The 24,594-nt window shown below is 44.4% G+C and overlaps 1 protein-coding gene across 5 annotated transcripts in view; it reads right to left on the reverse strand.

The window, feature by feature from the left end:
- ABI3 (ABI family member 3) overlaps window positions 1-24,594 on the reverse strand; it is a 331,848-nt gene that overhangs the window by 46,333 nt on the left and 260,921 nt on the right. The window contains exon 8 of one of the 5 annotated variants that reach the window (XM_069634394.1): window positions 21,130-21,636. The exons of the other annotated variants lie outside the window; for them this stretch is intronic. The gene's annotated coding sequence lies outside the window, so the exon portion shown is untranslated. Of the gene's footprint in view, window positions 1-21,129; window positions 21,637-24,594 lie in introns of those variants that run through there. 5 annotated transcript variants of the gene reach the window in all.

Consider the following 24,594-nt stretch of genomic DNA (forward strand, 5'->3'; position numbering starts at 1 on the left):
TTTCACATAGGCCTTCTACAGCACCGCAGAAACGCAAGATGCCTGAAGAGCTTGTGTATACGCTTGCAGGTGCTTTCTCGCTACCCTATCCCTATAGAGATGTCATCATATATATATATATATATATATATATATATATACTGCTGCTTGTGACACTCTGTCGTCCCGCGAATCCCATGTTATGGATTATGTACCGCCACCCAGAAACTAGGCCCAAGTAGGCCGCAAGCAAGAGTCTTCAAGCAGGAGCCTCTCAGACGAAAATCCTCCCAAGACAAAAAAACAAAGCACTGACCACGCAGAACGAGCCCCAACAAGAGCCCACAGCCAAGGCCGCGATGTTGCAACCCACATGGTGCGCTCCCAGCGCCAAGGCTACACCTGCCACCGCCAAGCGCCCCTCAGAACCGAAATACAAATCAAATGCTTATAATCCTGCTCAAGCTACGGTCTCCCCACACGTGACCAAGCCGAACTGACAAAATGCCAAGCTCATAAGCCAGAAAGTCGCCGGGGCCCCATGTCTGGGACACAGGTTGCAACAACGAAGTGACAAGTTGGACACCTACATCGATGGGAAAGGCATGATCATCAGCCACTAGCAAGGCCTGTCCATTGTCCACCACTAACACATAGTTGCACATTGTTGCCATCACCAGGTACTTCGCGAGCTGGGAACGGTGATGGTCCCAGGCTTGGGGGCTCACGAGGGAACCAATCAGCGTATGAGGGGCTCCTCACTGACGCCATTTTAGTTAGCCAATCACTAAGGGTCCCCTTGTAACTAATTTGTTATAGCAAGTGTTAGGGACAGCCCAAGTGTACCACCTGACCCGTCCTCATCGACTAATATTCCCTCCTATAGGTAACTATACTAACCCTACCACTCGGGGAGCCAACCCTGGCAATTTTCCCAGGTGACGCAAATAGCGCGTCATATTACGGTAAAAAGGGCCTGCGAGCCCCACCAAGAGCGAGAGCGTCTCCCCGGATGCATACGGGCCGAGAACAATCCCTGCCGTTACTATAATAAACAGCAGTAACTACTGTTCTCTTGTGTGTGCCTTATACTCATTTTGGGACGCGGGAGGAGTTGGGGCCTCCCCAGCCCCGGAGGACCGCGGATGGCTCTGCTGACCCCCGGGAAACCACCCCGACAAGTTGGAGGCACTGCTGAGGTCTGTTTGAGGTCTACTTAACCTAAGGGCATCACTACCAGGCCTTTGGCAATGAGGCATCCCGGCAGCGCGGCCCCCTCTGCCGTTGCCCCCTTTTGAGGACTACAGGACCATCGCAGAACTGCGAGAAGACCGGACAGCGCAATGCGGACTTTGGCCATCGGGAGCCGACTTGAGAAGTATCCTGCCCGCGGTTGGCGAGTGTCCAGACGTGGTCCACACGAGGGGATGTGGCGAGCCACTTTGGAGGGGTTCCCACGGTCGAGCGGCCCCGGCTCATGAGGACTTGGTGAGTATGGCACACCCAACCAGCAACGTAATGTTGTATGGGAGGGGGGAGGAATTGTAAAGAGGGAGGCGGGCAGTTGTAGCAGTGTGTGGAAATTGATTTTGACTGATCAGCGGCGATAGAGGTGTGAGGTGTAGCGGGACAGGCACGAAGGCCATCCCCTACAGCGTCACAAGGCGAATTGGGTGGGGACCCGGGCACCCACGTACGACTATTAGAGGGCGCGGATTGGTTGGAGATCGCGGACGCCTGTATAAGAAGGGGGTGTGGCTTTCCTATGAGTTGACGTTGTAGATCAATGAGTAGATGAGGAACCCTACTAATTGAGTGTTGAAGCTCGTTTTCTCGCAGGGGGTAGCTAGATTGTTTACGCAGTGTGGAAGATAATTGGCTGGTTAAACTTCTCTGGAGAGGGGGCGTGTCACACGCGAGGCAACGCAGCGTGCGTAGTCCGATTATACTAAGTAAATTGATTGTTGATTTCTCCACTCCAGACGAAGTAGGAAGACAGCTGTGGGGTTAAAAGTGTAAAAGTGCGCGTTCATAAGGTCCTAAAATTGTACGTACTTACAGTATATTGTAGAGGTTGGTGACGTCACCCATAGGGTTTGTATAGGAGACCGCGACCATCTTGAGTCAATACAGGGGTGGTCAGGGACAGGGGGTACGAAAGGGTAGGGGCAAAGGTGGAAAGACGGCTGTGCACGGAAAACGCCGGCTGCGCTCAAAGGGGGAGGAGCCAAGGGGGAGAGGCTGCCACGCATGGAGAATGCCGGCCGTGCTCGACAAGGGGCTGCACAAGAAGAGGGAGCGGACTGAGCAGACAGCGGGGATGGGAAGGAGGAGGAACTAGGTTGAAGGTGTGCCAAGTACAGGCGGCACAGGAAGGCGGGGCAGCCCAGAGGCGCACCGCACAGGACACATAGCCGCAGGGGGCTTTCTGCACCATGGCTGAAGGGGGCCATAGTCGTAGCATCGGGAAGAAACGAATATCAAAACTAAGTAATAGTGTAAAATAAAAATTGCTTTCCCTTTCAGCGGACAGTCGAAAGTCCCCAGTTTACGGGGCCAGGTAAAAGGTTGACGTTGAGAAAAGTAAAATTGTAACATGGCCACGTACTATGGAGCAGGGTGGAAATACATGGGAGGCGCTTTAACTACACCACTCTAGCACATCTGCATGACATTGTCACCACACAAGGAGAAAATAATAAAGTATAGTATTGAATGGACACAAGGAACGGACAATAAAATAAGGGTACCGTGGCCGCCCAACGGCAGCTTCGATACATTTACTCAACACTATCTGCTAACATATCTTCACAATACATACAAGGGGAAGAAGTTAGCAAACCACTTAGAAGTTTTTGATCTTTGGAAGATGTTCCAGGGAACTAAACCAGGAGACCCAGGTATGTTCACAGTACAGGGGGTAAACGAGGAGAAGGGGATAAGGGAGGAAAAACAGGTAAAAGAAGAGGAGAAAGGAGGGGATGGGGGTAAGACAACCAAGAACTCGCCCAGCACTGAAGAAAGTGAGAAGGAGGCAGAAGGATCATTTGCGGTAGCAGAGGCAAGGGTTAAAAAAGAAGGGGCAGAGGTCATGCCGATGGCTAAGGTAGTGAAGGAGGAGGAAGGGGGGTTGTACCAGTAACAGAACTTAGAGAAGCTGCCCGACAACAACTAATGGCTGCTGAGGGATACTCCAACCCCACATACAGCCCCCTACCATACGCACCCCCAGACTATTGTCAAAAACGGATGGGGGTGGCAGGTATGGTAGATTCAACCACAACACCAACAAGAAAGAGGGGTGACAGGAGAGCCCTGGGGAATTTTGCAAACATAGGGCCAGATGAGTGGGTAGCAGCATAGGTGCTTATGTAGCTCCGGGGAACACTAACAGAGGAAGAGGAGGATGCAGTGAGAAAGGTAAATAAGGAAGAGATGGCTAGCACACAAACAGGGCACGAGGTAAGAAAAAGGAGAGAAGGGAGACTTTCACAAGAAGAGGAAGAGATATTGGAGGAAAGGTTGGTGGAATTGAGAAATGTACGAAGCACGCTGATTAGGCAGTTCGAGAAGGAAACACGGAAGAGACAGGAGGAAAAGAAGGCACATAAAGAAGAGATGGCGAGAATGAAGGAACAGGTGGAAGAAAGGAAGAAGGAAGAAGAGTGCATAAGGGCAATAGCAGAAAGAATGGCATGCGCAGAACACAGGGAGATGAGAAGGAAGGAGGAGGAGAGGGAAGAGAATGATAGGGAAATGGGACTGTGGAAAAAGAAGATCATATCTGAAAGCGCCCGGAAGTATGAAGAAGGGAAGGTTATAGAAAGCATACTAAAGAGGGAAGGAGGAATATGGGTAGGAAAGGAAGATGAGGAAAGGATATTCGCTAAGGTGAGTGCAGAGGTATTGGAAGAACTGTACAGGAAACTAGCGGAAATAGGTGGCGAAGTATTGGAGGGGAAGCAAGAGGAGAGAGGAGATAGGAGGGTGGAACATGGAGCAAAAAAGTACACATGCCAGGACAAGGAGGTGGCATCAACATCAACACGGGGCTGCGGCTAAAGGAGATGAGTACACAGATGTGGACTTAATAGATTTAAGGACAGTGACAGTGGAGGGGAAACGCACAGAGTGGGGATTGACATTTCCAGATGGATTTTGCAGTGAGGAAGAGGAAGGTTCGAGCACCAGTGGAAGAGATGGCAATAGGGAGAGTTTAGACCAACTATACATAACGCGTACTAACTGCGAGTCACCATGGGCATGCGAGAGAAGGGGAGAGCAAAATGCAGGAGAAACAAGGGTAACACCACGCCCACTGACACAAACCCCCGTGCACACCCCAGATGTTGGCAGACTTAGAGTCCTCCCAGGACGCAGGCAGGAAGAACGAGCAAACACGCCCACAATAGGACAAGAAGGTAACAAGAGGGGAAGGAAGGATGTAGGAGGTGAAAGGATAACTCCTATAACATTGACAGCATTGAAGAGTTACCAGATATGGAGGAAGATGATGAATATACTCACATAACCACACAGAGGCGGACTAAGGGGGAGGAGAGGGAGTACAATCTAATGCCCTATTAGAGAGGGGAGGAGTCAGACCACAAGTGTACGAAAGTGTACTGTTGGACTGGCTGCTGTGTCGGCGTGCTCCGTCCTCAAGCACTCTAACTTTGGACTTGCTGCCCGTGGACTCGTGAAACCACTAGTCCGCAAGAGGAAGGACTGCGTTCCTCAAAACACGCTGCTAGCGTCCCTAATCCCTGGAAAAAAAAAAAAAAAACACCGCCCCACACCGTCACCAGTCCCTCCTCCCTCCTGGATTTCCATTGGCTGCAATCACTACAACTACTCCGGTCACGCGCACCGCGCGCGCACCGGAAGTGTACGAAAGTGTACTGTTGGACTGGCTGCTGTGTCGGCGTGCTCCGTCCTCAAGCTCTCTAACTTTGGACTTGCTGCCCGTGGACTCGTGAAACCACTAGTCCGCAAGAGGAAGGACTGCGTTCCTCAAAACACACTGCTAGCGTCCCTAATCCCTGGAAAAAAAAAAAAAAAGTAACTCTTTATTCGCTAATCTAAGTCATTACTAATAGTACTTGCTAGCGGTACTTGCTAGTATTTCTGCTTTGCTTTGGAGAGTAGCTTTCCTCTCGAGAAGCTACGTTCACTAAAACACTTTTTCTTTTTCTTTTTGTCCCCCTCCTTAGACACCGCCCCACACCGTCACCAGTCCCTCCTCCCTCCTGGATTTCCATTGGCTGCAATCACTACAACTACTCCGGTCACGCGCACCGCGCGCGCACCGGAAGTGTACGAAAGTGTACTGTTGGACTGTTTGACGGTGTGGCGGGTGTCGGGTGGACCCACATATAAGTAAGTTGTCTTTGAACAATCTAAGAAACCTTACTGTTAGCTTTGTGCACTGCATGTTACTGAAACTCGCACGTTGTGCTTTTGGGTCATTATTATTATTACTATTAATCTAATTGTTCAATTATGGTTGGGAGTCTAAGAAATGGAAAGAGTGTCTCTAAAGATAAAACAGACACTGTGCTTGATGGTAATGTACCTATTCAGCTTCATGACTCCATCTTGAACGAATCTGTTCCAATACTGTTTGAGGCACATGGAACGAAACGGGTGATGGATATTAATACGGTCCCCTACAGCCTCCAGTCTTTGTCTGTCGAACCAAATGATGACATAGAGATAAGACATGGTGCGATCTCATCAACCTCTTTTGGAATAGGACAAAAAGGTAATGCCTCAAAGATGCCCATATTTACGACTCCTTTTAAGGGGAAAAATCCTCCCTTCTCATCTATTAAGATCGCTAAAAATGAGCTGTCAGACGTCTCTATTATGGCGCCAGCTCTGATAAATGAATGGGAAAAACGCTGTCGCATCTCCCTAGGGCCCTCTTCACCTGCAATATTGCATCCCGGGGACATAGAAAGCATTTATTTGCATAATGAAGATATTATATCACATGTTGCGTCTTCCTCTGAGCATGACACTCCGCTGATGCCACCTCTTACAGGCCCCTCTACTAGTTCACCTACTAATCAAACTATGAGGGAATTATCTGGAATTGGAGTATCAGGGGTACTTGCGCCTGGAATCCCACACGTGAATAGTACAGGGGGTGTTGATGAAATCAATCCACTAGTTGAAAACACAATGAATAAAAACTCAGACACTGCTTCAAACAGTATTCTTAATCCACCGAATATGGGTGTTGAAAATGCAGCATTCCCGGTGATCACCTCTATATTGAATCTATTAGATAAAGGGCATGACCTTACACACGCACATCTAATCACGATTAAGAATAATTTGGCTGACTTGTCTGGAAAAATTTGTAAAATTGAGGGATTTATGTTGGCCTATGTCACGTGTCAAAATGAAAAAATGATGATGATTGACTCTCACCTAACAAAAATGGCCCAACCTATACTCACACGAAAAAAGGATACTTCCTCTCAGACTGAGGAAGTATCGTATGCAAAGGCTCTGACTCTAGGGGTAAATATGCAAAATTTAGCACCTACAACATCCACTAATGTGTTGCTAAAGCTTATCCAGGCAAACTCTGTAAAAATAGATGAAGTGTTGTATCGCTTAACGGTACAACAAAGTCTTGCGCAAAAAGCCTGTGAAATGGACACTTGTGAGACAGCCCCTGCGATTCTAGCTGAGGCTAATCACGAGGTGCATCCTAGTAGCCCTACGCCACTTGTTGACTTGATAATGTATAGTGACCCAGATCTTGGAGAATTAGAGGGTGATAAATCCAGTTCTGATGATATTGCAGCTCGAGAAAAAGATTTAATTAATCTTGAAAGTGAAATTGTATCTAGCAAAGAAAATCCAACAACCTTTCTATCTCGAAAGATGAAACGCGCCCAAGCAAAAGCCTTAAAAAAAGCAAATCAAAAAATTAAAAAAACTCTTGCCCAGAGTACTCAAGAATCGTCTAAAGCACAAAAAAAAAAGAAAAAAAAAGAGAAAAAATTCAAGTACAACAGAGTAATCCTATTGATGACCAAGAAGATATACAAGTGGTGACTGAGAATGAGCAAGTTAATGAGATAGTGATTAATTTATCACAGTTGAACGAGGAATCAAAGGCATTGTTAAATTTGGCTCTTCCACATGAACAGAAACTAAATGGTATGGGTAGGAAGAGTACAGAAAAAGACACACACAGCCAGACGGCTATGGTCCCTGATGAATCGAATGTTCAGAAGCAAGGGCGTCTTTCAGCATTCTACCCCGTTATTAAAATCAAGACGAGCAGAACCGATTCCACTCATGATATAAATACAAATACACAACACAAAGAAACCTCATGTGCGACTGTGAGTGAATTGATTGTTAAGGAGCTGCAGAAAACTAGAGAGGATACTCGGATTAATATGCAAAAAAACGTTGCGGATAATGAAAGTAAGGAAAGCGATGAAAGATCTGAAATGGTCAATGCGATAACTAAAAATATTCTTGAAAGCATTGAAAATGCTGCCTCTCATCAAGAACAAACGAACCAAAAATTGAGTAACATATCTAGAAATAACATTCAAGAAGAAAGTGAGTTGGAAAATCAGAGCCAGCAGGCACACACAAATTCAGTGGTAGCTATGGAACAGTGTTCCTTTGCAAGGGACACACGCTACATATTGGGCTGGCAGAGCGATCCCCAGATGAATGGTCAGCAAAGAATAAATAGATCATTCTTATTTAACATATTCAAAGGGAGTCCGCAACTAAGAACTTTACACTCTAACGATATTGAATGGATTAGGCTCGCAAACCATAACAACTTCCGTATGATCTGTGCTCCTCAGTCACAGATTATTACGAAATTGCTATGGGAACACAGGCAGGACTTTGAGATGCGTGGCTTGGAATTATCTCTATTGCGATCTATTGAAGAAGCAGAGGTTTTTTTGGATGCAAAGACTGCTCCGGATGAGAGCAAATCTGGGGAGAAGAGTCGAGCTGGTAGTCAAGAACAGGCAGCAGACCTTATCACCCAGATTACTACACTAGTAGGTGTAGCATCCAATATAACCTGGCTAGGGCCCCTAATGACATCTATCATCGATATGGCGGCAAATAAAAAACAATCCTAATCAGGCTGAACTGAGATTCACTTCTTGGAACTGCTGTGGGATGAAAAACCTGGGCGATTGGTTTAAAGAGTCTGTGTGTATACAATCGCCCATGATCATATTCCTACAGGAGACGATGTGTTTAGATGCTTTCTTTATTGATGGCTTTAACACTATTAGTGTACCTGCTCGCCAAGGATTAGCTGGTCGTCCTTCCGGTGGTGTGGCAATTTTGATTGATAATTCTATTGATCATAATGTGAAAACCTTATATGCTACAGACAATTTAATGGCAATTGAATTCTCCGTGTGTGATCACCCTGAGCATATTTATCTTCTAATCTGTGTGTATTATAATCCGGCTAAATGCCTTTTAGAAAAATTTCTGGAACTAATAGATGGGTTTTTTTGGCTGCTATGGAACGAAACCCGAATTACTTGATACTGATTGGTGGGGACTTTAATGCTATTTGCACTGACTTGGGATTAATTGACAGACAAACTTATATCTCTAAATATAAAACCAACTTAATTAATAGAGGCGATAATTTGCTGCACTACTTCAAAGCCTGGAACGTTGTCCCTGTGGACTTCGAACCTGGGTTACTAAAGGGTACCTGGAGGAGGGGTGGAGTCGAATCTTATCTTGATTACTTCTTTGTCTCAGTAAATCTTATGGGGCGCGTGAGTAGGATCATTACGATGGATACACCTTATAGTGATCACACGCCCATAAATATGACTATTAAATTAGATTTTACAACTCTTGAAACTAGTTCTATTCTTAAACTGATCAATATCAAAAGAGTTCAACACTCAGTGAGATGGCATCCCTCCTTATGTAGAAGTTTGAACTTCTTGGTCAACAGGGACCTATGGAGAGTCCCCAAAGGACATGATTCCAAACAGAATGTAATTTTACGTGAGGCATGGAACAACCTGATTATAAAAAAACACCTTCAATCATTCATAAACGATGTAGGGATGCAAAATGATCGTCATCCATACACGTTTAATGCTGAAATTGCCGCTTTGAAATGTGAAAAAAATCTGCGTTTGAGAAAATTACGAAAACTGAATTTGACTACTGAACTTTATTTACTATGCAAAAAGAAAATCTGTTTAAAATACACTAATAAGAACAAACGTATTAAAGACAGAACTAAGCTAATGGAGAACCAGCAAATCATGAAAGCCATTATTCGAAATGACACCCGCAGGCTCTGGTCTATCATTAATGATACTAATGGACGAGAGCAGCATGATCTAAGTTCTTCGGTCTCATCTGAATCGTGGAAATCATTCATGATTGAGAAATTCAAGTTACCGTCAAAATTTCATAAAATTGACTCAAACATTTTAACTAAAAAGTGCAGTGACAAACTAGCACTTACTATGGACGAGATCTTGGATGCTATTAATCTACTTAAACCTTCAAAAGCTGCTGGTCCTGATGGGTTGTCTGCATGTGTTTTAAAGGATGATCCGATTTTCTGGGCTACAATTCTCTACACCAAATTTTCAAATATTCTGGATTCAAATTGCATTCCCAAATCTTGGCAGAATGCGATAATCATTCCTATCTATAAAAAGGGTGATCCAACCGACCCTGCAAACTTTCGTCCGATTGCTCTTATGGATGCTTCTGCCAAGGTCTTTGCCATTTGTTTATTAATCAGACTACAAAATTATATTGATAACAATGATATCTACTCAAAGTTTCAATCCGGATTTAGAAAGAATATCGGAACATCGCTTAATGCTATAATTCTTGCACACTTCATCTATAAATCTAAACTACCGGAGTCTGGCCCAATATACCTTGCAGCGCTTGATCTAACTAGTGCATTCGACTGTGTAATTCGAGAAGTGCTGTGGGAAAAACTATTGAATTTAGGTTTTCCTCAACGACTTGTGCAACTTCTTGCAATGTTACATACTAATACATCTTTCCAAATCAGAATAAATAGGGAAGGTGCTCTTACCTCACCTATTGCTACCGAGATTGGGGTAAAACAGGGTTGCAACCTAGCTGCAACCCTGTTTAACTTGTACCTCTCTGATATGGATCGATTGTGGATAGGTAATGGCACATTTCCGGTAAAACTTGGGAGTCTTAAACTTGATTGGCTTTGTTTTGCCGATGACATTATTCTGTTTGATAGGACCCCTTCGGGATTACAGCAAAAATTAAACATCTTTTATGATTATGCTGCAGAACACAATCTCACGGCAAATTCTAAAAAATCTCAAATCATCACTTGTCATAATAGGAAAAAAATAAGATCGTACTATTGGACAATTGCGGGTAGTAGGCTTGAAATGGCAAAATCGATTAGATATTTAGGTTATCCTTTGAATAACAGCTATTCACTGAAATCATGGAAGGAGTTCTTAACTTCAAAATCTTGTTCTCTCCTATCAATGATGAAGGTGATTTATGCTAAGTACTGTATGTTCTCGGTTGAGCCTTTATTGGACTTCTACTTGTTAAAGGTTGAACCCATTATTCTTTATAGTTTAGATATTTGTCTAATGAACATTGAACAAATCCTTAATGGGATTCAAGGGTTTCTTTGGAAAAAAACCTTGTGCTTGTCATCAGCTATACCAAATTCGATAATTTGCCATGAACTGGGTCTATCTACACTAGCGTCAAAATGGAGATGGCGACAATTAATGAGCTATATGAAAATGCTGTTGCCCCCCAGAAATTCATTGTATGAAGATCTTCACAGTTTATTACATAATGGTGATGTTAAATCGTTGGATATGTTAAAAAAACAAATGAATATGCTCTTGGACACCATTGAAGTAACAATTGAGGACCTAGAACTCGGTTTAGCTAGAAATAAACGCAAAATGTATGAATGGGACTGGAGGATGATAATTGAAAAAAATCATAATTATGCCTTATACACGGAGTGTGCGAATAGACTTAGGACGAGGGGTACTCTTCCACTATATCTCATGAAATGTCCCGATCGTAGAGTACGTAATATCTACCTAAGATTCAGATTAAATCAATTCGCTACTTTGGAACGTATCTGTAAATGGAAAGTTGGTAGCGAATTGATCGTGCACCCAAATTGTTGGTTTTGTGCTTCGATTTGTCAAATTCAATCTATAAAGCATCTTGTGGTATATTGCCCTTATTTTGAGGAAAAGAGATGCTTGTTATTAGGCGAATTTAATCCAGGCCTAACATATATCGCACGGGCCGCGTTTTGGGAACGCAGCATGCAAGGGGATAGTATGCGTTTTATTTTGACTTTATCAAGGCTCCTATTCAAAATTGACGAGGATTTGAAAACTAAAAATCTGGGCTTAAACATGCTTCTTGTTGAAGAATTATAGTAAATTAAATGAAATTGATGAATTCAGGATATAACTGATGTATTATATATTTTACTTGAATAATTGCATCATTATGACATGTATTTAAAAAAAAAAAAAAAAAAAAAGGCCTATTGCAAAAATATACACTTATGTAAAGAAACTATATAAATTCTATTGTTACTAAGTGTGAAAATGTGAAAATTGCAAAATAGAAATGATTTATGCCAAATATATTTTAATGCGTATATAGAAAGAAAATGATTTTATGCGATGCTTCTAAGAAATGTAGTGTTTTAAAGTTGATGAAATAATTGTAAAAGTTTATAAAATTGATGTAAACTATAAACAATTTTTAAATAAAAAAAAAAAAAAAAAAAAAAAAATATATCCCCTGGAAAAATGGCGATAAGGAAAATATAAAATGCAGACTTCCATCCCTAAGTGGAGGAGCTGGGAAGTGGATATATGAGATGGAAAAACAAGCTGCAGGGCAAATATTAGCGGTGGGAGACGTAAAGGGGCTCCTAATTTCCATAATGGGGGATGCCGCTGATGACATCTGGAAGAGGGCGGGTTTCCCAGGGGTAACAATAAACGACATGTCCCATGATGGAGCACCATTCGACAACTGCAGACATGCGCTATGGCAGGCATTGAGAGTCCAATACCCAGACACATCAGACATAGGAGCAATAACATCACACAAGATGCGTGAGAATGAAGATCCTGTTAATTACATCCAGGAGATTCAGGAGAAGTGGCGCTTGGAAACGGGGGAACCGTGGGACAAAACACTAGAAATTTTCTACCACATACTAATACAAGGGCTCCCGGAGCAAGTACAAAGACAGTTGAAGAAGCTAGTGGGGATGGAAGCAAAAGCATGGCCAGAGATACAACTGACAATAGTGCACTACTGCAGGATGTGGCAGGAAAAGATGAAACAAAAGGAGGAGGATAGAAAGACAGAGGAAGCAAAATTGGTCCAAAAGAAGTTATCAAAATATGCCATGGAGGGATCGCTGATAACAGCACCGACACCCACACAGACCACAGTGACACAAGATACAAACACAACAACAGGTATTGCCAGTGCAGCAAGCACAGGTAATAACACAACAAATGCTTTCACCCTCGCCATACACAGAACACGCGGGAGGGGGTTATATGCAAATGGGAAACGGGTACTCAAATAGCTACAGAGGGAGGGGCGGACAAATGAGGGGGAGAGGATATGGCCCACCCACACAACAACAAGGGGAAGGGTTCCGAGCTTACAAGGACAGCAGGGGTATCACGAACAACATGGGGGACTTCAATGGCAAGCACGGGAACCACCGACATGTTGGATATGTGGGATGGTGGGACACATGTCACGCACATGCAGAATGAGACAAGCACAGGCAGCTTGGGGGGAGCAAGGACAGCAAGGGCTTATGGTAGAACAGCAAGTTTACCAACAGCAAAGAACACAGCAACCCCTACCACAACAACAGGCACCACAACAACAACAGCCCCAGCTACAAATGCAAGTGTATACACAACCACCATAAATGCAACAACCGGCAACACTACAATCACAACTACAGACACAAACACCACAACAACAGATACAACACTCACCACAATAACAGGTAACAGCAACACAACAACAACAAGCACAAACAATACAGCAGCTCACCCAAATACAGGGCAAGGAAGTGTCAACATCTGACTCACCTATACAGCAGACACAGCTGGGGAAGGTAACAATTTTGGGCCACAACCCCTACACGGGAAGTGGACAGTCACTATACCCACAATAGGACAGCCCACAGATGTCTTTGATGTGTCCCATCCTATCAGTAACACCTAACCCTGCGGAGGAACCACGCATACAGGTGACGACGATAGGTGACAAAAAATTCTCCTTCCTAGTTGACACAGAGGCCACTAGGTCATGCATAAGGGAAGGAAAGTTTAAACTGTCAGGCGAAGCTATGAATACTCAAGGATTCTCTGGGGCTCGAGGGTTGGTTCCCTTCATTGATAACGTCTCCTTATCTGTAGGAGATCACGATATGTCTCTTCCTGCTATACTCAAAACAGTCACCAGTAAACATACTAGGTAGAGACATCATGAGCAGACTGAATATGACCATCTCCTTTACTGAAAAGGGAATAATATGCTCCACAACAGGCATCAATATGCTCACAGCACGACAAATATTACAGGCTTAGTGCGGTAAAACAGTAGCCAGAGCTGAACCAGTAGATGGAGGCATCTTCCAACATGGGGCAGACATGGCAATAGCATGGCTAACAGCAATTGAAGGGAACATTTGGAGGAGGTCAGCGGCTTACCTTTTTAGACCTGAAACACCAGCCAGCGAGAAGGAAGGGACAAGGATATAACTGAGTATTGAGAGCATTGTAGCAACACCGGACTACATTGCAGTACATGCTCAAGACAGGGAAGGGAGAGCATGGAGAGCAGTAATAGCACTAGCAGAGGGGTGCCGATTAACCCAGGTATCTGATGAGGAGCTCTTCTCGGACGATAGTGGTGAGGGGGAGATGGTGTTTGAGATGAGCGTTCACATCTGGGTGACAGTGACATACAGAGATGTAGCACAGAAGATGGCACTGGCGCTAGAGGCACCAGCCGCTACAGCTGTACCATTTTATGAGGAGGATCTAGCAGCACTACCTGCATCTCTATGGACCACCAGTCCATATGACGTGGGCTGCATCAAAAGCATTGGAGGGGTGAAAATAAAGTTGAAAAAAGGAGCAATACTGCAGAGAGTGAAGCAATACCCACTATCAAAAGAGGCAGATGAGGGGATATATGAAACAATAACAGTACTAATAGACAGAGGTATACTAGTGCCATCAGAGTCTCCATGCAACACTGCTGTGTACTCTGTGCGCAAGGCTAAGGGAGGATCTTGGTGTTTCATCCAGGATTTAAGACCCCTCAACCACACCGTAGAAGCAGAATACCCTATAGCGGCTAATCCAGCCACTATACTATGTGGAATACCAGCAGAGGCGTCACGATTTACTGTGATTGACCTCAAAAACGAATTTTTCTCCATACCTCTGGACGCAGACTCACAAGACTTGACAAGTTTCACATATCGCAAAACAAAATGGAAACACACCAGGCTGCCCCAAGGGTACTGCGAGTCACCATCCATCTTTAACAGGGTGATACACATGGATTTGGGTAGCATTGAGATGGAAAGCACGGTGCTGCAATATGTAAATGACATCATCATCTGTAGCACCACAGAAGAGAAGTGCAGTAGAGACTCCATCAAAATGCTCACAGTGTTAGCAGAAAAAGGGTAAAAGGTAGACAAGGAAAAGCTGCAGTACTGCCAAGAACAAGTGCTCTAAATAGGCCAACTCATTTCACAAAACGGAAGGCACATTGCACCACAAAGGGCATAGGCCATAACCAACACACCACAGCCACAGACAGTGAGAGAACTGCAGCAGTTCTTGGGCCTATGCAACTACAGCAGGGCCTGGGTTTTTGATTACAGCTCTTACATAGGACCACTGCTTGAGGCCCTCAGAGAAGCGCAGAGGGGGGAGAAGAAGTTGAGGTGCACCACAGAAATGACAGAGGCATTTCAGGAACTAAAATATGCCATATCCACATTACCAGTACTGGCCACCCCAAATTATGAAGCACAATTTTTCATCTTTTCGCATTGTAGCTCAGGTGTAATGAGGGCAGTGCTGACACAAAAAACTAGCATGGACACAAACCAGTAGCATTCTACAGTGGACACCTGGACCCTGTAATGTTAGGCCACTTCCGGTGCGAACAGAGCTTGGCCGCCGCAGCTTTTGCGGTAGAAAAATCATCCTCAATAACAATGGGCTGCCCAACCACACTGTACGTGGAACATGCCCTTTTTGCAATACTGAACAAACCTAAATCAACTCTGACAACTCAAAGGGTACCAGGGTACGAAGTAATTTTGTCCAGGCCAGAGTTAACAATTGTAAGGTGCAGCAACGTGAACCCAGCGAGGTTTATAGCAGAGGTAGTAGAAGATGGCAACTACACTCATGATTGCACACAGTCCATTGACACCTACTCTAGCACAAGAAAGGTTGAAGAAAACGCACGAGAGGGGGGAGAAATAATGTACATTGATGGGTCATCAACAATTGACCCGAGTGATGGGGTACGCAGAACAGGAGCAGCAGTGGTGAGACTGACAGAGGATTGGACCTATGTCCCAGTGAAATGCGTCCAGTTACCACAACACTACTCGGCCCAAGCAGCAGAATTAGTGGCCCTAATTTTAGCACTGAAAGAAAGCAATGGCAAAAGAGTAACAATATATTTTGATAGTGCATACGTCACATCAACTGTACATTATGTATTAATCAATTGGCAGTGAAGAGGATTCAGGAGAGCAGACTGCACCCCAGTGCAACATGCCCTACTACTTGCTGAACTAATTGAAGTAATTGAAGACCCCAAAGAAAGAGCCTTGGTGAAGTTTCAGGCCCATACAAATGGGGATGAGCCCATTTCCAAAGGTAACAGAACAGCAGACGCACATGCTAAATATGCTGTGTATTTCGGTGAGATCTGGACCCCCACAGAAAAAGAAAATGATAAGGGGAGGGCGGGGGCAAGACAAATGTTGATGAAGGATGGGTACACCCACAACCCTGAGAATCAAATAATGGAATTACAGGCAGCAGCACCCATGGCATAGAAGGAGCTATGGGTCAAAAGAGGATGCACAATGTCCCCCACAGACATATTATGGCGACAGAACAATACAGGGAAAATAGTGATGCCCCTGGCCCTGTTGAAAACAGCCTTGGCCCTACTACATCATCCAGCACACACAGGAAAAGAAGTGATTGCAGCATGAATAAAAGAGGGGTGGTTCTGTCCCGAGCTGAATTCACATGTTGCAAACTTCATTAGCAATTGACTCACTTGTCAACAATTCAAGGCCGGTCACATGCTGCAAGTGATCAAAGGTATTATACCCCGGCCGGAAGGACCCTTCCTGCACCTTCATATTGACTACGTTGACATGATCAATGTATATCAAGGGTACAGATACATGATTGTGGTAGTGTGCCCATTTTCAAGGTGGATGGAGGCCGGTCCATGCTCCCATGCTGATGCCTTCAGAGCAGCAATGTTCCTGGTGAGGCAGGTGTTCCTGAGGTGGGGGGTGTGCGAAGTGATGCGGTCTGACAATGGCTCACACTTTGCCTATGAAATGTTCCAGCACATCACTGCTCTCCTTGGTATCAAGCAAAAGTTTGCATGCACGCACCACCCACAGGCATATGGCGTTTGTGAATGCCTCAACGACCTCCTAAAAGAAGAGATAGCAAAAATACAGCAATCAACTAAGAAAAGCTGGCTCTACTGCCACCCCCCCCTTAGCCCTATTTGAGTTAAGAAACAGGCCAGGGTCGGACCACCACCTCACACCCCACGAGGTGGTGACCAGATGCCCAATGCACCTCCCACTGACACCACCATCAAGGGCTATAACAGATTGTCATGCATCTCAGACTATCTTTGGTGAAGAAATATACGAATACGTCTCTTCCTTGGTTACTAGTGTCGCCTTTATCTCTCAACAGATCGAGCGAACGCAGGGCGGGTCGAAGAACACCCAACAAGAAGAGAGACCAGTTGAAGAGCAGGAACAAGCAGCACAGTGGACAGTAAGTGAGGGGGACCACGTCCTCCTGCGCAACTTCAACCGACGGTGGAACAGCCCTCGGTTCACCGGGCCCCACCTGGTGGAAAAAACAGCTCCTAGAGCCGTGAAGCTCCGAGACAAGAACGTGTGGACGCATTTGCACGACATCAAGCCCTACAAAGATCAGACCCGCCTTGCGTCGACGACAGGGCCAACGCAGCAGCAACAGCAACCAACGACAACACAGTCCCTGATCCATCCCAAACACCAAACAACCCCAAGGACTCAAGTGAACAATTGCCCATAGCCCACCCCATGGTAACGAGATCCCAAAGTAAGAAAGCCATGGCCCAACAAGCCCCGACCAGACAAGCCCCGTCCCAGCCATTATCTAAATAAAGAACATTGTCAAAATATCTGCAATTTTACACAACACTGTGTAGACACATGCATGTTCTCTTTCTCTTTTTGTCTCGCACATGCAGGAACCGTGCAGTACTGTTTACATAGAAGAAGTTGAATAAAGGTACTAGCACATACATTTTGCCCAGGGGTAAATGCTGCCCACGGATGACAATACCCCAGAAGCACTGTGTACGCTATAAAACAGCCAAAATACTTAAAGAAAAGAAAAATAAGTTTGTATTACAACACGTTCATTTTGATAATAGAACAATCCTTCCCACATCTTCATGAGCACTTACCAGCCCTAAGAGATAGGATGCTAAGGAAAGTGTGGGAGCAGCTTTTCGCCTGAGCATTAAACGACTACATGATAGGGAGAGCTTGAATAAACAAAACTAACAAAATGAATGCTTCTTTTTAGAAATTTTCAGACGGGCATCTATATCGTCAATGTAAAAGGCTGCAGGACCACAGCAAAGGTAAGAGAAAAAATGCCAGTGATATTAGCTATTGTAATAAAAATTATAGGCCTGTTTATCACTGGTCTACTTGCTGCCACTGTCTGGCAGGCACACTATGCTTCCGATGTAATGGCTGCACCTCCTACTAATAAACCCCCCACCACAGCTGCAACAGGTACGGTATCAGGTGGTACAAGTAACCCAAGAGTAAACTGGAACAGGATTAAACGTAGTACATCTATTGATAACAACGGGGTAGACACATACCTTACAGAATCGGCACACGTCTCAAACAACATGTGGTACCAACACATTTCCAAAATTGGTAAGGGGACAACTAAGGACAATTGCTATGTGTGCTCATTGATCCCAAACGCCATGAGTGCATCCCGAACATATATGGCTACTGAGGTACCTGCAGCATTAGTAGAGTGCCTGATATACCTGGCTCTGTTCCAAACAAGGGGACGATTCCATGGGAGACTAGCAATACTGCAGTTTAAGACAAGGGACACATACCCGTATGAAAATAACTTCATCAAAACACTTCCCATGTACAATAACTACTGGCAACATACACAAGGGCTCCAATATGTGACGGATGGACCAGACAATGGGGAAACAAAGGAAGTAACATTGAATTACCTACCATGTGAATGGCGTGCAAGAGAAGTTCCTGGAATACTAGGGTGCTGGGAAAGACCACTGATAATAATATATGTAAAGGTGTACACAAAAGAAGGATGGACAGATGGGGCCATGGGGAGCAATATGGTAAGATTGACAAGAACAACTGTGGAAAAAATGGATGAAAAAAACAATAAGTGTTACAACGGATGGATAAGGAGCGCAGCACTGGTAACATGGCTAGAGAAGGACGAGGATCCGATAACAATACTCCCACTAACTGCACCTACGCTTTGTTATCAACAGGACAGAGACGTTGATGTTGGAAGGAACAGCAACTGCAAAAGAACAGTAATGATAAATCAGGAGGGTGCCGGTACAGCAGTTCTAATGGACCACTATTGGGCCTGCGGAGGAAAGGCATACCACAGCTTACCGCCATCTTGGAACGAAATATGCATTATGGTACACATAAAGGAACTATCCTTAGTAGTGCCACAGCAACATGACAATTTAGGGAACTTCCCTAAGATGGACGAAGGGAATAAAAGAAAGAAAAGATCAGTGGAGGAGGGCAGGAAAAAACTGGCATGACAACATTGTCAAGAGTGAAAATACAAGGAGAACCACTGACGGGGAACTACCTGTGGGGAAGATCGGAAACAGCTCTTAGTGACATCCCACCAGAACACAGACTGTTCAGTAGAGCGGCAATGTTCTTTTCCTCCATAATACATCCAGGAATGCAGGCGTATGCAAATGCGAAATGGCTCCAGATAACAAGATGGGAACTGATGACAATAAACTCCACCGTTAATGGATTCAACGTGATAAAAGAAGAACTGAGGGCAGTATGAATGGTGGCACTCCAGAATAGATATGTGTTGGATCTCCTAACAGCAATGGAAAGAAGAGTTTGTGCAAAAATTGGAAGTTTGTGTTGCACGTTTATCCCTGCCAACGACGCTGACAATGGCACGCTTTCTGAGGCAGTATCACAACTTGCCAAGATGCACGCCAAGATAGAAGAAGAAGCAAAGGGAGTGAAGAGAGATGGCAGCTGGTTTTCTTATCTATAGTCATGGATGCCATTGTGGCTGTCAGACGGTCTTAAAATAATAGCGGGATGCATAATATTGGGGATGGCCGCCCTGTTAGGGCTGAGATTATGGAAAGCAAGAACAGCACGCACAACTGATGAAATGTTGGAAATGATAGGCATGCATGCCCTAATGCCAGCTGAAGATGACAAACACACAGATATCATAATAAAAGAACGAGAGAGGTTGTGCAAGCAAATATTAGAAGCAGACCTACACTCGCCATCAGTGAAGGTAGAGAACCCAAGGAACCCGAACAATTATGTTGGAAAGTGGGTATATTGCAAACCCGGTGGTGGATGCGTGTACATGTACTGATCATTTGAAGACCATGTGAACCAGTATGGACATCTGGCTGGAATAACAAAGGTATGGAGAGTACGCGGAGAGCAGAGAGAGGAGAATTTTGTGGTCGACAAGTCAACCAGCGGGGGGACTGAAGTGGGAAAATGGGAGAACACCCCTCCCCCATTCTCATCCAAACCATGGCCCAGGGGATCACAGCCAAAGCACCCTCCACGAGAGGAGTTCGACCAATTCACCCCCTCACCGGATGCCCAGGTCCCCTGTGTCCACGGCCCACACGCCCGAGGAGCCTGCCCACTAACATATCCTGGTCAAGCCGACGCCTGCCTCATGGACCAGCTCGATTAGACAGCAACCACAAAACCCATCATCGTTAGAGATGCCATGACGACATAGCCAACCGACAAGAACACACGTGCCACCATGCACACTGGTCACTCACACATCAACCCACACGAAGAACATACCCAGTGCTATGACGTAGCGGACTGGCACACCCACGGACATACATCGTTGTCATTTTTCACATAGGCCTTCTACAGCACCGCAGAAACGCAAGATGCCTGAAGAGCTTGTGTATACGCTTGCAGGTGCTTTCTCGCTACCCTATCCCTATAGAGATGTCATCATATATATATATATATATATACTGTTGCTTGTGACACTCTGTTGTCCCGCGACACCCATATTATGGATTATGTACCGCCACCCAGAAACTAGGCCCAAGTAGGCCGCAAGCAAGAGTCTCCAAGCAGGAACCTCTCAGACGAAAATCCTCCCAAGACAAAAAAACAAAGTGCTGACCACGCATAACGAGCACCAACGAGAGCCCACAGCCAAGGCTGCGATGTTGCAACCCACATGCCGCGCTCCCAGCGCCAAGGCTACATCTGCCACCGCCAAGCGCCCCTCAGAGCCGAAATACAAATCAAATGCTCATAATCCTGTTCCAGCTACGGTCTCGAGTAAACCACACTAATGCTTAAAGGGTCCCTTGCTTCTCCAGTACCTTTTTCTGACTCATTTATGCATGCTGTTTAGTTCATTATATCACAACATACTAATTCCAAACAATTTTTTATCAAACATATCAATTTATTTACTCTCAATAAAACATCACTAAAAATACATTCACAATTTCCTCTAATACAAATTATTACACTTTTATCTAAGATCAATTATTGCACATTTTTCTCTATTTTTGGCCTCGTTGACCACAAAAAAGAGACCGACATAACATTCTGTTAGCCAATACCTATTCTTGCTCACAAATAGTTCATCAAATGAGGACAGATTTTTCCGTTTTTAGTTTATTTTTGTGTCCTCTCATTTCTTCACTAGGTGCTCGAATATCCCCACATTAGATGTTCTATTCATTCATATTCATGTCATCCATACATCCTCTCATTCTACAATCCACACTACCCAACATGTTTCTTTCCTATATCAATTTACACAATTTAAGGAAATTCTTCAGGGTTTAATTTTCGTATAGCAACATTCTGTTATGTAGTGATCATTTGGTCTTCTTATATTCTTTAGACTTCTTGGTCGGGACTCATGTATTCCACTGACGTCTATTTCATTTCTGGGCCAGAATTCCAGAAAACGGTATCTGTGAGAAGCAAGTATATGAAGAATGAAATGAATTATTAGTCCAACTTCTCTGTAGTGTTTATTACTATATTTAGGGTATTAATTTACCATGAGTAGGATTAACTTCCTTCATTCATTTGGCACTGACATGCACGACTTGATGGAGGACAACATCACAGCACAGTATCATTTCATAAGGTGTGTACCATTAATCTAGTAGCCTACCCTCTCTATATTCAACAGTAGTTCCCCTGTTCTTCAATGGGCTATTTATCAGAGTTTTACAGTTTTCTCAAGAATCATACCAAAATAGAAGTACATTATTTACCTTCTAATTTTAGTATCCTGGTTGTTTATTTCCATCCGTTCAGATGTCTATGTTTGAATATTCTTTTATTCCCAATTCTGGTATGTTATCTTTTCTGTGGTCACCTATTTCAAAACATATAAGTACAGGGATATGGCTTACAAGTGCTCCCGAATGGACTAATGCTTGATGTCTTTTTTATGTTGTTCACAATATAGCTGTTAACATTGCTCTGGGAGATGTACCTTAGTTCGGTGTTCCCATTTTTCTGAGAACACTCAGCTACGTCAGTAGTTTATAGTTCCTTCCGACTCCTCCGGGATTTTCATACGAGGTAGATACCTCCTTGTACTCTAATAGAGTCAGGGTGGGAAATATAGACTGTTTCACATCTTATATCCCATATTCTGTTTGGGGCTAAATTTAATTTTAGGGCTATTAGATATTTGAGCCATACTCACTGATTGTAATCTCACTCGTCCCGAATTCCCACGTGCTTTCCTTCAGTTCCATAAGATTTTCTAAGCGTGGGCACCTACCAAAGTAAAGTGTTTATTTGTTTTAAATTAGAGTAGCCTGCACTATATTGTGACCCTCCTCTAGTCTACCGTTCATTACTCCCGCTATTTTTCTTACCTTTCATCTTCATGGCTCGGTCCCTCTATCTCGCGGGTCATTGCCGGCGTTCCCTCGTCTCTGCCGAGCTCTGCCGTCTCTTCTTTCTTAGTCGAAGGGGCCCGTCCGCATCCAGCTGGTTCCACTTTCTGAATTGTGGCCATTTCCGTATTCTTTTGTACGTTCCTGTTGGTAGGCGCGCTCCCCTTCATCCAATCGGATGCCTTCGGGTCATCGTCTCAGAAAAGAAGGTCCTATTTTCTGCCTTTGTTAATCCGTGTTCGGTATCTCTGTTACCCCCGATCCTGCATCGCTCGTAAGGCTCTTATTTCTTAATCCTGCAATTTTCAAATTCAGCTCATGTTTGTCCATGTCCTCTCCCCATATTCTCATATTGTATCCGCCAGAGGAGGAAAGCGAATTAGTTCTATTAGCATTTTATCATCGGTTGTTTTTTGGACAGATACTTTCCACATTTGTGCACGTTTCTGTGTTGTATAGATTGCAACTTCCATTTAGTGCACCTATCTGTGTAAAGCAACATCCGGCATCCATTCCCATTGCATTTGTATTTTCTCATCGGTTGCTTTTAGGACAGATACTTTCTACATATGTGTACATTTCTGTGTTATATACATTATAACTTCCATTTAGGTTGCATCTTTGTGTAAAGGACCATGCAGCATCCATTCCCATTGGTCCGTGAGGTATCACTCCACTCGTTCATTGAGACCTGTCTTGCAACATTTAGTAAGAAAAATTAGTTCCTTTTCTTTTATTAGTAATTTCCTCCTATCAATGTTCGTATCATTACTCTCCTTTACCTGATACACCACAGACCTTTAACTCTTCTGCCTTATGGATCATTTCTATGAAGTGTCCTACCATTGGTGCGGAATGAATTCTGTTCCTTATGCAACTCTTATGCTCCGTTATCCTGGTTTTTATTTTTCTTTCAGTCGTCCCTATATAGATTTTTTTACAGGGGCACCATATCACATAAACAACAAATTTGGAGTTGCAATTTGTTAATGATTTCTGTTCCAATCGCTCCTAAGGCCTAAATCTATCTGGGTTGATTTCTTTGTTTGTGGGCAGCACGTACAGCTGCCGCATGGCACATGTCCCTCCGGTGCTCTCATTCCCCAGCTCTCTGTAAGTGTTGGTTGGATTTTATATTGCTTTAGGATATCATTGCGCATTATTTGATCCTTCACGGTCTTGCTTCTTCTGTAGGCTATTAGTGGTTTTTCCAATGGGCTTTTTCCTTTTTCCATAATCGTCCAGTTTTGGTATATGATTTTTCTAATCCGATTTGACAGATTACTGTACGTGTTGACAAAGACCAATTTTTCATTCTTTTTTTTCTTTTTTAGATACCGGTTGTTGTTCAAGTATCGCTTCCCGATGCTCCCCCCACACGTGCCGAACTGACAAATTGCCAAGCTCATAAGACAGAAAGTCGCCGGGGTCCCACGTCTGGGACACAGGTTGCAACAACGAAGCGACAAGTTGGACACCTACACCGATGGGAAAGGCATGATCATCAGCCACTAGCATGACCTGTCCATTGTCCACCACTAACACATAGTTGCACATTGTTGCCAGCACCAGGTACATCGCGAGCTGGGAACGGCGATGGTCCTAGGCTTGGGGGCGCGCGAGGGAACCAATCGGAGTACGAGGGGCTCCTCACTGATGCCATTTTAGTTAGCCAATCACCAAGGGTCCCCTTGTAACTAATTTGTTGTAGCAAGTGTTAGGGACAGCCCAAGTGTACCACCTGACCCGTCCTCATCCACTAATATTCCCTCCTATAGGTAACTATGTATGTCTGTGCCAAATGAATGAAGGAAGTTAATCCTACTCATGGTAAATTAATACCCTATACTAACCCTACCACTCGGGGAGCCAACCCGAGCTGGCGTTAGGTTTTGTGACAATTTTCCCAGGTGACGCGAATATCATGTCATACTATGGTAAAAAGGGCCTGCGAGCCCCACGAAGAGGGAGAGCGTCTCCCCGGATGCATACGGGCTGAGAACAATCCCTGCC

Source organism: Ambystoma mexicanum, chromosome 13, assembly GCF_040938575.1.
Source record: "Ambystoma mexicanum isolate Mex_15411 chromosome 13, UKY_AmexF1_1, whole genome shotgun sequence".
Classification (NCBI taxonomy): Eukaryota; Metazoa; Chordata; class Amphibia; order Caudata; family Ambystomatidae; genus Ambystoma; species Ambystoma mexicanum.